Here is a 13520-nt window from a genome sequence, read left to right on the forward strand (position 1 = left end):
TGACATGACTTTATTAATACTGCTTATGTTTAATTTTCTGGTCTAAATACAGATTAATAGAAAAGAAATTTTCTGTAATATTTCCTTCATGCAGAATTGAGGAAAGTGCTCCAATTAAATCTTTTTAATAGTAAATAATTTAAGTGGGGAAAAGTTAATCAATAACAAGTAAAATGAGCTTTCGTGACATTTTAAAATAAAACTCAAGGACAGTTGTGATGTGAATCAAGTCCCACTTCTTTCTCAGGGTCATATAGAGAGCAAGCAAAAGTTGCTAAATAAGTAATGTTGGATTTGATAGGACAGGGGCAAAATGACTACAAGTACATGAGTGGGAAAAAAAGCCATTTCAAAGGGATTTTTATCCAGGCTAGATATTGCTACAAAGAGTTTAAGGGAAAGAAAGGTGGCTCGTTTACCCTGCTTCCATTCTCCTACTCCCTGCCCCAGCCAGTTTCTGTCTAAACAATTTTCACTACAGTCAGGGACCAGGAAAAATGAAAACGTGAACAATCTATTTTTGAAAAATGTCTTTTGGTAAGAATAAAAAAACCTCATAAGTCACATTTTCTATTTAAATTGTTTCATTCTTCAAAAGGTCATGAAATATCTGAATTTTGATAGATTACTATGAAATACATGCTACATATAAAAAGTATATAAAACAGACAATTTAGAATAAAAACAGTATGAACACTTACGTACTCACCACCCAGCTTCAGAAATACACTGCTGGCTGTACCTTAGATGTTTTTCTATGTCCCTGCATGATTGCATGACACTCCCTCCCTCAATGTGACCTGCTTTTCTTTTTCAGTTTTATCATGTAAAAAGATATTATGTGGCTTACTTGTTTTGAATCTTATATTTGCTATACTTATGCTATATGTATTATTTTGTGACATTTTCGTGTTTTTATGATTCATTCATGTTGATGCTTGTACTTGTAATTTATTTTTACTGCTATATATCATTGAATGAAAGTCCACATTCTTTTATACATTCTATTGTTAACAGATATATTGGGGATTTTTTCAGTTTCTCAAATCTAAGTTTTATTTTTTTAAATATGTCGAAGTTCCCCCAAAGTTGAAATAATAGTATAATTATCTTTCAGCTAGAATAATCGTGTTTTTTAACATTTTTAAATATTTATGTACATTTTCTCTCTATCTTTCTCCATATTAAAATTTGTAGGATACAGAAAAATTTGTGCTTGAAGGTAAATTTATATCTCACTGATTCCACCAAGATTTGCAATAAGCTGTCATGTACCTTTAGTCTCCTTTCTTTAATATTAATTTTTATACTTTAGTCTTCTTTAATCTAGAAAATTTCCCCAGTCTTTTGGAGACTGTCTCTATCTTATAATTCTGATGTGGTTGATGGTTTTCTCCTGTTTACACTTTAATTGAAAAATCTTTGTAAGAAATACTACATAGGTGATGCTGTGTCCCATCTAATGCATCTTATAAATAGGCACATGGTATACGTTTATCACATTATAGTGATGTTAAATTTGGTTAAGATATTGCCCACCAGAATTTCTACACTGTAGGAATATCTGCTCATTTCACAATTAATAACTAGTCTGAGGGTAATAGTTGGAAACTGTGTAAATACCTGATTCCCTAAAAATATTTCACACAATAGTTGTAGCATCACTTGAGGATGCCTGTTTTTTTCAAGATTATCACGTATTTATAAAATTGTGATTTTTTTCTATTTCTATTATTACTTTTGCATTTAGTAGTTGGCATTCTTCTGTAAAAACAGACTTTCCCCTTTTCACTCCACTTCTGTTAAATTTAATTATGTAACATGCATATATTAATCAAGATGAAATTGTTATAACTATAAAAATATTCTACAGAGTAGGATGGAAGACAATAAATAGAAAAAAGCCATATTTCCTAAAGGGCATATTTGACAATTATATATGTATATGCACCTAATAATTTAGGCTCAATGTATATAACTCAAAAATCATAGAACTGAAAGGAGAAATACACAAATCCACAATGACTGTGGATAACTGACAGAACAGGCAGACAAACACTAATAGAGATAAAGCCTGAAAATGCATAGCAAATTTAATTTAATTTAAAGCACTAAATCTCACTTGACCTAATACACTAATTATTATAGGATACATATTACTTTGAAGTGCACATGAAATGGTTACCAAAATTGGGCCATACAAATGGCCATAAATCAACAAATCCCCCCCAAAATCTCAATAAACATCAAAAGACTAAAGTCATACCTATATTATCTGATCATAATGAAATTAAGCTAGATACAATTAACAAAGATATAATTAGGAAGTTAAATTCACTTTTAAATAACCTATTAGAGCAAAGAAATATATGTATCACAATAAAGAGAATGGTTGAAAATCAATGAGCTAAATATTCATCAGAAGGAGTTATTATAAAAAGAGAAGACCAAAAAAGAAAAAAGAATTCTAAAGAAAATCATAAAAAGGAAAAAGGAAAGATAAAAACTAAAATGCATGAAATAGAAATCCAAGAAAAAAAGTAAAAAAGCTTAATGTTTATTTTTAAAATGACTTTTAAAATATATATATATATTCCTAGCAACACCAAAATGTGCCCAAATGGCTAATATAAGAATTAAAAATGGATCACCACAAATATGCTTCAGATACTAAAACAAGAATAAGAGGAAATTATTAATAACTACAATAGGTAAAAATTTACATTAAATGAAAAAAAATCTTACAAATAAAATTATCAAGTGTACACATGAGAAAAATCATGAAATATATATAGGAATATTCACAGGATTACATACATACACATGCCATGGTGTTCTAGCCCGGGCAACACAGTGAGATTCTGTCTCAAAATAGATAGAGAGATAGAGAGATAGAAAGAAAGAAAGAAAGAAAGAAAGAAAGAAAGAAAGAAAGAAAGAAAGAAAGAAAGAAAGAAAGAAAGAAAGAAAGAAAGAAAGAAAGAAAGAAAGAAAGAAGTCACAAACTTTTTTAGAGAATGAAAAAAGAAGACAAAATTTCTGACTCAGTTTTTAAGGCCAACATTATCTTAATGTCTCTCTTATGGCAGAGTTCCTAAAAATAGAGCCTGAGATGAGCACTCTTGTTTAATGGATTTTTCTGGAGTGTAGTCTCAAAAAAAACGAGTGAAAAATTTAACGTAAAATAGGAGAAAATGCTATGTAAGACTGTGATCTCTGTTAAAACTTGCTTCAATTTGATCCCACAGAGAAGTCCTGGCACAGAAATAACACCATAGACTCCATGTCTCTTTGAGGCAAGGGGGGCTGGCTGGCCTTTTGGACTTAACATCACTCAGCTGTTGACCAACATCTGCCCTAAAACAAAGTGGCATAGGTATTTTCCACCAGGCAAGGTGATTTACATTTAGCTAAGAGCAATTCCCTGGAAGCTCTAAATTGTTACTAGTCAACCATAGCAGGTGAGGGGTGGTGACAGCCAGTAAAGCAAATTAGGGGTGGAAGGAGGGCGTGCACCAGCCCTTCTATTGTGTTCTGTCCTTACACTGTTCAGATTCACTTGTGTTTCACATAAGATTCACTTCATAGGGTCAGAGTTTCTTCAGAATTATCAGTCACAATTTCTTAGTCACAATTACTAGTCACAATTTCTGGATAGCTTATAAGAGAAGAATTTAGGACAAATTACAGTTCCATTGCCATAGTTGGTCCTGATGCCATCTCCTTCTTTTGCCACTCATTCTAGATTCCCTTGCACTTTGGCTACCACCTCGACTTATCTAGATACCTGGATTGGTGAATTAACTTAGACCAGTAACTCCGCAGGGGACATTTAGCAAGCTCTGATGTTTTGGGTTGTCAAACCTGGGGGAGGTGCTCTTGCCATCTAGGGGGTGGAGGCCAGAGATGCTGCTAAATATCCCAGAATTCAAAGAACAGCTCACCTCATCAAAGAATTATCCAGTTCAAAATGTCAATAGTGCTGAGGTTGAGAAACCCTGGATTAGAATATTTAGTGAAAATTCTTAAGAGTTTGTGGAGTTTCAAGTTTTGCCTTCCGTGTGCTGTGCCAGTGACTTGGCTTTTTGGAGATAGGCAACTAGGGAAGTATTCCACCCAGACTGTCCTCCATAAGTGCCCCATTACCCCAGGTAAAATCTCACTGGAACTGGGTAGAGTGGCTTGCATCTGTCATTCCAGCTACTTGGGAAACTGAGGTGAGAGGATCACTTGAGCCCAGGAATTTGAGGCTTCAGTGGGCTATGGTAATGTCACGGCAGTCCAGCTCCAGCCTGGGTGACACAGTGACATCCCATCTCTTAAAAAAAAACCAAAAAACTCACTGGAGAGTGAATCAGCAGAATTAGTCTGAAAAAATTTTCTTGTTTACTAGCTAGTTCTACGACCTTAGGCAAGTCCCTTGAACCCTGGCTTAGATTTTCCTCATTTATAAAAAGAGAATTATTTAGTCTTCATATTCCCATTTCAGTTCTGAGTTCTTTGTGGCTAAATATTGGGGGAGGGATATTAACACTGAAACATTGGAATCAGTTTTTGTCTCTTAACCTGAATTTGTCTGTCAGCTCCATTTATAAAAGACAGTTGCACAAGAGAGCAAGTAATAGAGGGAGTGTGGTGGGAGGAAAAGGCATAACCCTGATAAACTGAAAGTCAGCTGGACAGGAAAATTATAGAGAGGGGTGAAAACAATGAACAAAATTCAAACCACAGTTAATCCAGGACTTGATCTGATAACCGCTACAACCACAAAAGCAAACATTTACATGGGGCTTTATCAACATTAGCAACCTTAAACCTTATATCAGACTCATGAGGTAAGGACTGTCTCAATTATCCCCACATTACACATGAAAATCCGAAAGCTAAAGAAAAAAGGTTTTTATGTAACATCTGTTGAGTACAAGGCAGAGGCTTAAACCTACATCTTCTGATGCTGAATCCTTCAGACTAACAAGAGTCAGATCTGACTGAAATTTGGTGACCTTAGTTTGAGTGTAGTTCTGAAATTTTCCAGCTATTTCAGAGCTTGTTTCTTCATATCAAAATTACTGATTCCAATGCTGGGGAAGGTTTTTCCATCTTCTCTGTACTCATTAATTACATCCCTCTGAGCTTGAAAGGGGTGATTCACTTTTAGCATTTCTAAAAAATAAATAAATAAAGCCTTGCCAAAACACAAACATTAGTTCTGCCACATTATTCTTCAGGTCCATAGGCCATGTCTTAAAACCTAAGGGAATAATGCTTATAAATTAATTCCGGCTGTGAAAGGTTTTGAAAGAATTATGTTCTCATAAAAGCCTTAGAAAGCATGAGTTTTGTCTCAATATATTTGTATGACCCTTACTGTGTGCTAATTATCAGTTATTTTTAAAGTTGTTTTATACTGGGTTTCACCACACAGCAGCTTAAAGAAAGATTCTTGGAAAATATCCTGGATTTCTGTCTGCAAAACCATGTTAAACTCTATCACATATTTAGTGATGTTATAAATATTATGGTTTTATGTTCACCCAAACTATTGAAGAGATTTGGGAACACAATAGTTCTAGGGTCAAATTTTTGTCTTGGTTCATTGGAGAAATTATATATGATAATTTAGTGTCTGGGCTGTAGAGTCAAATAAATTCATGCTCAAATTCTGTATCAGATACATCTAGTATACCACTTCATAGCTCTATGATCTCACCAAAGATTCCACTCACAGCTGCAACCAACTTTTCCAGGTGGACCTTCGCTCACTTTGCACATTGAGCATTTCCTCCAAGATGTGACACACATCTTTGCTTACAGTTCCATGAATTCTCCAATGCCAAATCATGGGCCTACAGTGGGAGCTTTTATAGCACAACTCCTATACAAAGGTAAGGGAGACTTACCTCTGTGTTAACACTCAAGCAACCTGGGATGGGAGCAAATGGATGAATAGTCTTCTCTATCCATCCTGAGAATCACAGTTCTAGGAGGCATTTTATATGTCTTCAGAAGATCCAAGCAGGACTGAATTCCAATTTCCCATGGTAGTGAACAACTCAATAATGCTATTTCATATTGCCTTTTTGTCCTTCCCTATAAAATTCTGTCCAGTTATTCTGATCTGTTTCCTGAGATAACCTCCCAAGTAAACTACCTTCTCATACTCATAAGTTTTTGTTTCGGTCTTTGTTGTTTTTCTTGGGGGAGTTGGGGAAATGGGTAGAACCCAGGTTAAGAAATTTAATACCAGAAATATCCCTAGAAATTAAACCTCGGTGAAACCCTGGACCTGAGTAACTCACCAATTGCTGGTGGCAAGTGGGGTGATGATAACACCAGGCATATTATAACATCACAGTTAATACTGTCACCTCTGGTGGGCTGGAATGACACACAGGTAGAAAGTGAACCTGGGTGATGTGAGCTATCAAACTGAATAGGTGGCGATGGGAATCATAAAGCAGGCTGTTAGCTTCATTGGAAACATTGAAACAAGAAAACAGTAGGCTCTGGTAAGACAACTTCCACTCAGAGTGAGCTATGAAAGTCATAAAGACCTCCATGCAAGGGTTTAAAGAAACCTCCTTTCTTGTAGCCACAGGGTGGCCTACGCTGAAGATTAGGTCCAGGATTTATGTTTTGTCACTTTATAGTGACAGAACTTCAAAGGGGACCAATGTGAAGATTCAGTGTGACTCCTACAAGAAAGAAGTCCTGATAGAGGAAGAATATAAACCTGCTAACTGGTAAAGGAATATTTGGAGAGATAAGCCTAAGAACGTTGAACTTCCAAATTTTCTTAAATCCTCTAGGCCAGCAGAAGCAAACCCCTCTCCCTTTAGAGAGGACAGCAGCCTCTTCTTGCCTAAAGACCATTCAAAAAGTTCACTTGAGACAAGTACCTTGTAAGTTCCAGTTTGTGCTCGTGCTCAAGATCCAGCACATCTCTTCTCATTCCCACAAATCAATCACTAGAATTAGCCCATGCCAGAAAGCACAGTGCCAACTCTGGAAGGAAATACCTTAGTCTCTAAAAGTGGTAGGTTTGGGCTAATATATTCAACGAATCATAGGTGTATTGGATTGAGAGCCAGAATATAAGGCTGGATGAGAAGAAGTAATTCACATGGGAGGACTCCCTATGACATAGGGCTTAATTTTCTAGCTCGGATACCTACAGCCAAGTCTGATATACTACTGAGATGGTTCCTTAAGCCTTTAACATTCTGATAGTCTACAGTAATTGACCTCAGATGTGGAAGTTGCTTTGGAAATTTTAATCAGCTGTATTGAAGTATAATTTATATACAATAAAATGCACACATTTTAAGTGTATAGTTCCACAAATTTTGATAAATGCAGACGTCCATTTCCACCTAATCAAGGCAAAAAATATGTCCATAATGAACAACTATATGCCAACAAATTAGAACATCCAATTTAAAAATAGGCAAAAGACCTGAATAGACATTTCTCAAAAGAATACATGCAAATGGCCAGCAAGTATATGACAAAATGCTCAACATCACTAGTCATCAGGAAAATATATGTCACAACCACAATGAGATATAATTTCATCCCAATTAGAATAGTTATTATCAAAAAGACAAACAAATAACAAATACTGAGGAGGATGTGGAGAAAGGGGAATGCTAGCACCCTGTTGGTGAGAATGCAAATTAGTATGGCCATTATGGAATAATAGTATGGTGGTTTCTTGAAAAATTAAAAATAGAACTCCCATATTACACATCAATTTTGCTACTGGATATATAACCAAAGGAAATGCAAGCAGTATGTCAAACAGATATCTGCACTCCCATGTTTATTGCAGCACTATTTACAATAGCCAAGAGATGGAATCAACCTAAGTGCATATTAATGAATGAACGGATAAAGAAAATGTGATATATATACACACAACGGTGAAATAAATGAAATAAAAAAAATAGTAAAGTAAGCCAGGCACAGAGAGGCAAATAATGCATAATGTCACTCATATGTAAAATCTAAAACAGTTGATCTCATGGAAGTAGAGAATAGAACAGTGGTTGCCAGAGGCTGGGGAGAAGCTGGGGGAGAGGGGATAGGAAAAGATTGCTCAACATTGACAATGTTACAATTAGGAAGAATAAATTCTGGATCTCTATTACATAATAGGGTGACTATAGCTGACAACAATGCATTATACATTTAAAGATAGCTAGAAAAGAGGATCATGATTGTTATCACCATAAAGAAATGATAAAGATTTGAGGTGGTGGATATGCTATATACAGTGATTTGATCATTATACAATATATACATGAATAGAAAAATCATACTCTAACCCATAAACATGTACAATTATGTCTCAATTATAAACAAAATAATGAATATTAACAAAAAGAATCAAAAAATATTTCTATCACAACAAAAATTTCAATTATAATAAATTGTCCTCATTCTCCACCTCAAGCAATTGCTAATCTAGTATCTGTAGTTCAGTTCTCTCTGTTCTGAGAACTTCACATAAATGAAATCACACAGTATGTACTCTCATGTGTCCCATTTCCTCACCCCCTCTTTTTTTTGTTTTTTTTTTTTGTTGTTGTTGTTCAACATAATAAGCTCAATCAGGAATGAAAAAGGAGAAATTACAACCGATACCACAGAAATGCAAAATACAATCTCTAAATACCATAAAAAACTATATACATGTAACCTTGAAAATGTGGAGGAAATGGAAAAATTCTTAAAAACACAGTCTCCCTAGGCTCAATCAGGAAGAAACAGAATTCCTTAAAAGACCAATATAAAGTAATGTCATTGCAGCAGCAATAAAAAGATCTTCCAACAACAAAAAAAGTCATGGACCAGATAGTTTCACACCCAAATTTTACCAGACCTACAAAGTAGAATTGATACCTATCCTCAGAAATGATTCACTAACATCAAGAAGGAAGAAATCCTTTCCAACACATTTTATGAAGCCAACATCACCTTGATACCAAAACCAGGAAAGGACTCAACAACAAAAAAGAAAGCTACAGACCAATATCCCTTATGAATATAAATGTAAAAATTCTCAATAAAATCCTAGCAAATTGAATTCAGCTGCTTATCAAAACAAATGTTTTTTAGTTGTAAACATGTTATTGCATGTATCAGTGTTTGTGCCTTTATATCATAGAGTATTTTCTCATTGTTTGAATATACCAGAGTTTGTTTAGACATTCATCTGATGATGAGCATTTGGGTTGTTTTCAGTTCTGAGCTAATATGAACAAGCTGCTAAAAACATTCCTGTTAAGTTTTTATGTGCATATATAATTTTTTTTTAATTTCAAAATATTATGGGGGTACAAATGTTTTTGGTTACATGGATCACTTTTGTTACACTTGAATCAGGATTATAAATCTGTCTATCACCCAGATGGTGTTCATTATACCAGTTAGGTATATTTTCTCCCACTCTCTCCTCCCCTTTCCCTGCTGCTTGATTTCTGCTGAGTTTACTTCCTTCTGTGCACATATGTGTTCATTGGTTATTTCTATTTACAGCAAGTACATATGGTGTTTGTTTTTCCATTCTTTAGATACTTCACTTAGGATAATGGTCTCCAGTTCCATCCAAATTGTTGCAAAAGACCTTAATTCATCCTTATTCATGGCTGTGTAGTATTCCATAGCATACATATACCACATTTGTTAATCTATTCATGAATTGATGGGTGCTTTGGTTGATCCCACATCTTTGCAATTGTGAATTGTGCTGCAATGAACCCAAAAGAAAAGAACTCATTTAATCAAAAAGACACCTGCACACAAATGTTTGTTGGATGTATAACTCACTTCTCTTTGGTAAAACACTTATAAGTGGAATTGCTGGGATGTATAGAAATGGGTGTATGGTTATCTTTTAAGAAAGTCTCAGTTTTCCAAAGTGAGTGTATTGTTCTACATTTCCACCAAAAATGTATGGAAGTTTCAGTTGCTCCACATCCTCAACAACATTTGGTATGGTTGGTATTTTCAATTTTAACTATTCTAATGAGCTCAAAGTGGTATATTAGTGTGCTTTTAATTTGTGTTTCTCTAATAATGCTCTGGAAAGTTAAACATCTTTCATGTGCTCATTGGTCCTTTGTATATCTTAATTTGTGAATGTCTGATCAAATCTTTTACCTATACTTAAAGTTGTATTGTTTATCTTCTTATCATTAAATTTTAAGAGTAATTAGCCATTGATAAGATGAGTCTAAGGAAGTTCTTACTCTAAAGTTTAAGTTTTATTCCTAAAGCATCCTTCCTGGTGTCTCACCTGGATGCCAAGGTTGTAAAGGAGGTGTTATTAAGATCTCTCTACTCTGGCTAAGCTAAAATTCCAGTGTCCCCCAGCACACTGATCTTTATCTATGCTATCTCTCTTCTCTAGACCCAGTAGGTGCTATTCTCTTATAAACTACCAGTAGTTTTGTCCTGCTGCAATGTGGAAAATTACCTTCATGCAATGACAGCTTCCAAACACACGACTAGATATGCTATCCCACTTAAAGGCCATAGGAAAAAAAGGCTTATAGAACAACAGAATAATTTTAAATGGTTTATGAAATTATTTGGAATTGCACAGCAAGAGGCAAGAGAAAATAAATGAGATAAGTTAACATTCTTAAGATAGGTTACAAGGGGAGAGAAGAACGATATTACTTGAGTGCTGGGTTATATAACATTCATTTGTTCTGTTTCTTTCTCTTGCTCCTTTATCAGCCTTCCTACTGATAGTATGGTTGGGGGCTAAAGTTGAGGTTAGAGACTGGCAGTTTATAGGCATATGATATCCTGGGCCAATGACTCATGCTTGCTCTATTGGAAAGATGCATGGGCAAATGCACCTGCCCATAGCAGGACTTGTTATCTGCCTGTAAACAACCATTAATTTTTTTTTCATTTCTTCCATAGAGCATATACGAAGCTGTTAAAGACATAATAATGACTTTTTCTTTCTATGCCTTTTAAATCACTGTATAATATTCACATTGCTTCCATTATCTTATCTACTTATCCTATCTTTGGCATGACTTACAGATTACTAACTTATTTGTAATTTATATTTAATATATGTCATAAATTTTGCCTATGCCTAACTCCTTGTTTGCTCATTATCTATATTTAACACATTCTAAATGTTTTACCTATGTCTCATAAGCTCCCAGCTTATACACTATCTATGCTGAACATTTCTTATAGGTTTTATCATCCCATTAATTTTCCAGTTCTCTGTGGCATATTGAACATTTTCAAACAATGCACTCACATTTTATCTGTGCATGTGCAGGTCAATCCTTAGCAAAGGACTCACCAAGTTTCTAGATCCAAGCCAGAGCCCATTGACTGAAAGGGAGATTTGGTTTCCTTGAGGAAGAAATCTGGGCCGGGTGCGGTGGCTCATGCCTGTAATCCCAGCACTCTGGGAGGCTGAGGTGGGCGAATCGCTTGAGGTCAGGAGTTCGAAACCAGCCTGAGCAAGAGCGAGACCCCCGTCTCTACTATAAATAGAAAGAAATTAATTGGCCAACTAATATATATGGAAAAAATTAGCCGGGCATGGTGGCACATGCCTGTAGTCCCAGCTACTTGGGTGGCTGAGGCAGCAGGATTGCTTGAGCCTAGGAGTTTGAGGTTGCTGTGAGCTAGGCTGATGCCATGGCACTCACTCTAGCCTGGGCATCAAAGCAAGACTCTGTCTCAAAAAAAAAAAAAAAAAAAAAGGGAAGGAATCTGGAATGATATATATATATATACATTCACCTAATCCTTCTTCCAAAAGTATCTGTGGGAACTTACTTGAGTAACTGTGTATTGGGGAAAGGAGTTCTCTACTAACCATTTTGAGGGCTACTGGAAACAGGGTCTAAGCTAATATTAATACAAGGGGACCAAAATGCCAATTAGAGGGTTAAAGTGATTAATAAAGAGGTATGTCAATGGTTATCTACTGGTCTTACCCACATATCACATCACATAAAAATAGTAGAATTAATAGAATAATGGGATGTCCTATTAAAGGCTCAGCTAAAGCATGATCTCAGATTCAGCCCCTGAGAGAGAGAGAGAGAAAGAGAGAGAGAGAGAGAGAGAGAGAGAGAGAGAGAGTAGAAGGATTAAAGCCTCCTGGGTAATATTAGAACTAAAGGAAGAGAGATGGGAACCAATGGGTAAATGAAAGCCTCTGTCAATTCTTTGGTGAGCAATTTTGAGAATTGCTTGGCTATGTTTCTTCTCTTAGAAGATCTTGATGGGATCAAGCCCTACCATGGCAGTGACCATCTGGATAATAGTTTCTTAAATTGACTTTTTCTCCTTCACAGTTTTATTTTCCAAGTCTCTCATTCTTGATCCCTGCAATCATCACCCTGAAGTCTGCTTTACCTAGAGGAGAAAATTAGACAAATTTTCTAAAACAAATCCCATCCCTGCAACCTTCTCACTTGTGATGATGAGAAAATTACTTCCCTTCTCTCTGTTTCACTTGTATTACCTATATAATGGTAATATGATAGTTATGAGGATTAAGTGACAAAGTATAGTGGCATATAATACAAAGTAAATATTAGCTGTTGTTACTACTGTTGTTATTATTATTATTAAGCTTTCCTTGGAACATAAAAGCAGGGTCTTGTAGCTCATTTATGGAAAATTCAGTAGTACTGAAATAAGAACAGTCTGATTTGAAAATAACATCAAGACATCCCCACTGTTTTTTTTCTTTAATATGTAAAGCCTCGAGAAATTCTGAGGTCATTAATGGATTCCCACTGTCTACATGCACTTTAATTTAAGAGATCTGTATGAAGTTGAAATTTCCAGCAGTTTTAACTCTTAAAAGCACGTATAATTAGTAGTATAAACCTTATGCTCTATTCTCTATTCAGATTGCTCAAAATGAAAATCTCAGCACAGGTTTAGCTTTCAGAAAATTCATATACATTACACTTACAAATATGCATGTATAAGACATATGTACAAGCATATGTTATATGTGTACCTTCTACTTCTAGCTTCAATTTGAAAAATTTAAGTAGAAATATAAAATTAAAAACATTTAATTTTACTTCAAAGTATAAAAATTATAATAAAGTCTGGATTTGAATCTCCAGTATGCCATGTTTTATAAAATCTTAGAGTATTTAATTTCTCTGAATGGTATATTATTCATTTGTTAAAAATGGGTATAATAATAACATTACCTCCATAGAGCTGTTGTTAGGATTAAAGGAGATGTATACGAAAGCATTTTTTTAATTGAAATTAATTTACAATATAAAGCATTAAAATAATTTTACTTGCACATACATTTAAAAACAACTCCTCTCTTTGGATGTATATACCAATGAACTGAATTGCAAAATGGAATAAGAGGCTCCTTTTTGTTCCTCTCTCAAATCCTCTGGTGATTTTGAGCTCATGCCTGATGGTAAATATGGAACGGAAAGTGCAGCCATGTGGACTAGGTGCAAGGGCTAGTCTTCCATCCAGCCAGA

Source organism: Microcebus murinus, chromosome 1, assembly GCF_040939455.1.
Source record: "Microcebus murinus isolate Inina chromosome 1, M.murinus_Inina_mat1.0, whole genome shotgun sequence".
Classification (NCBI taxonomy): Eukaryota; Metazoa; Chordata; class Mammalia; order Primates; family Cheirogaleidae; genus Microcebus; species Microcebus murinus.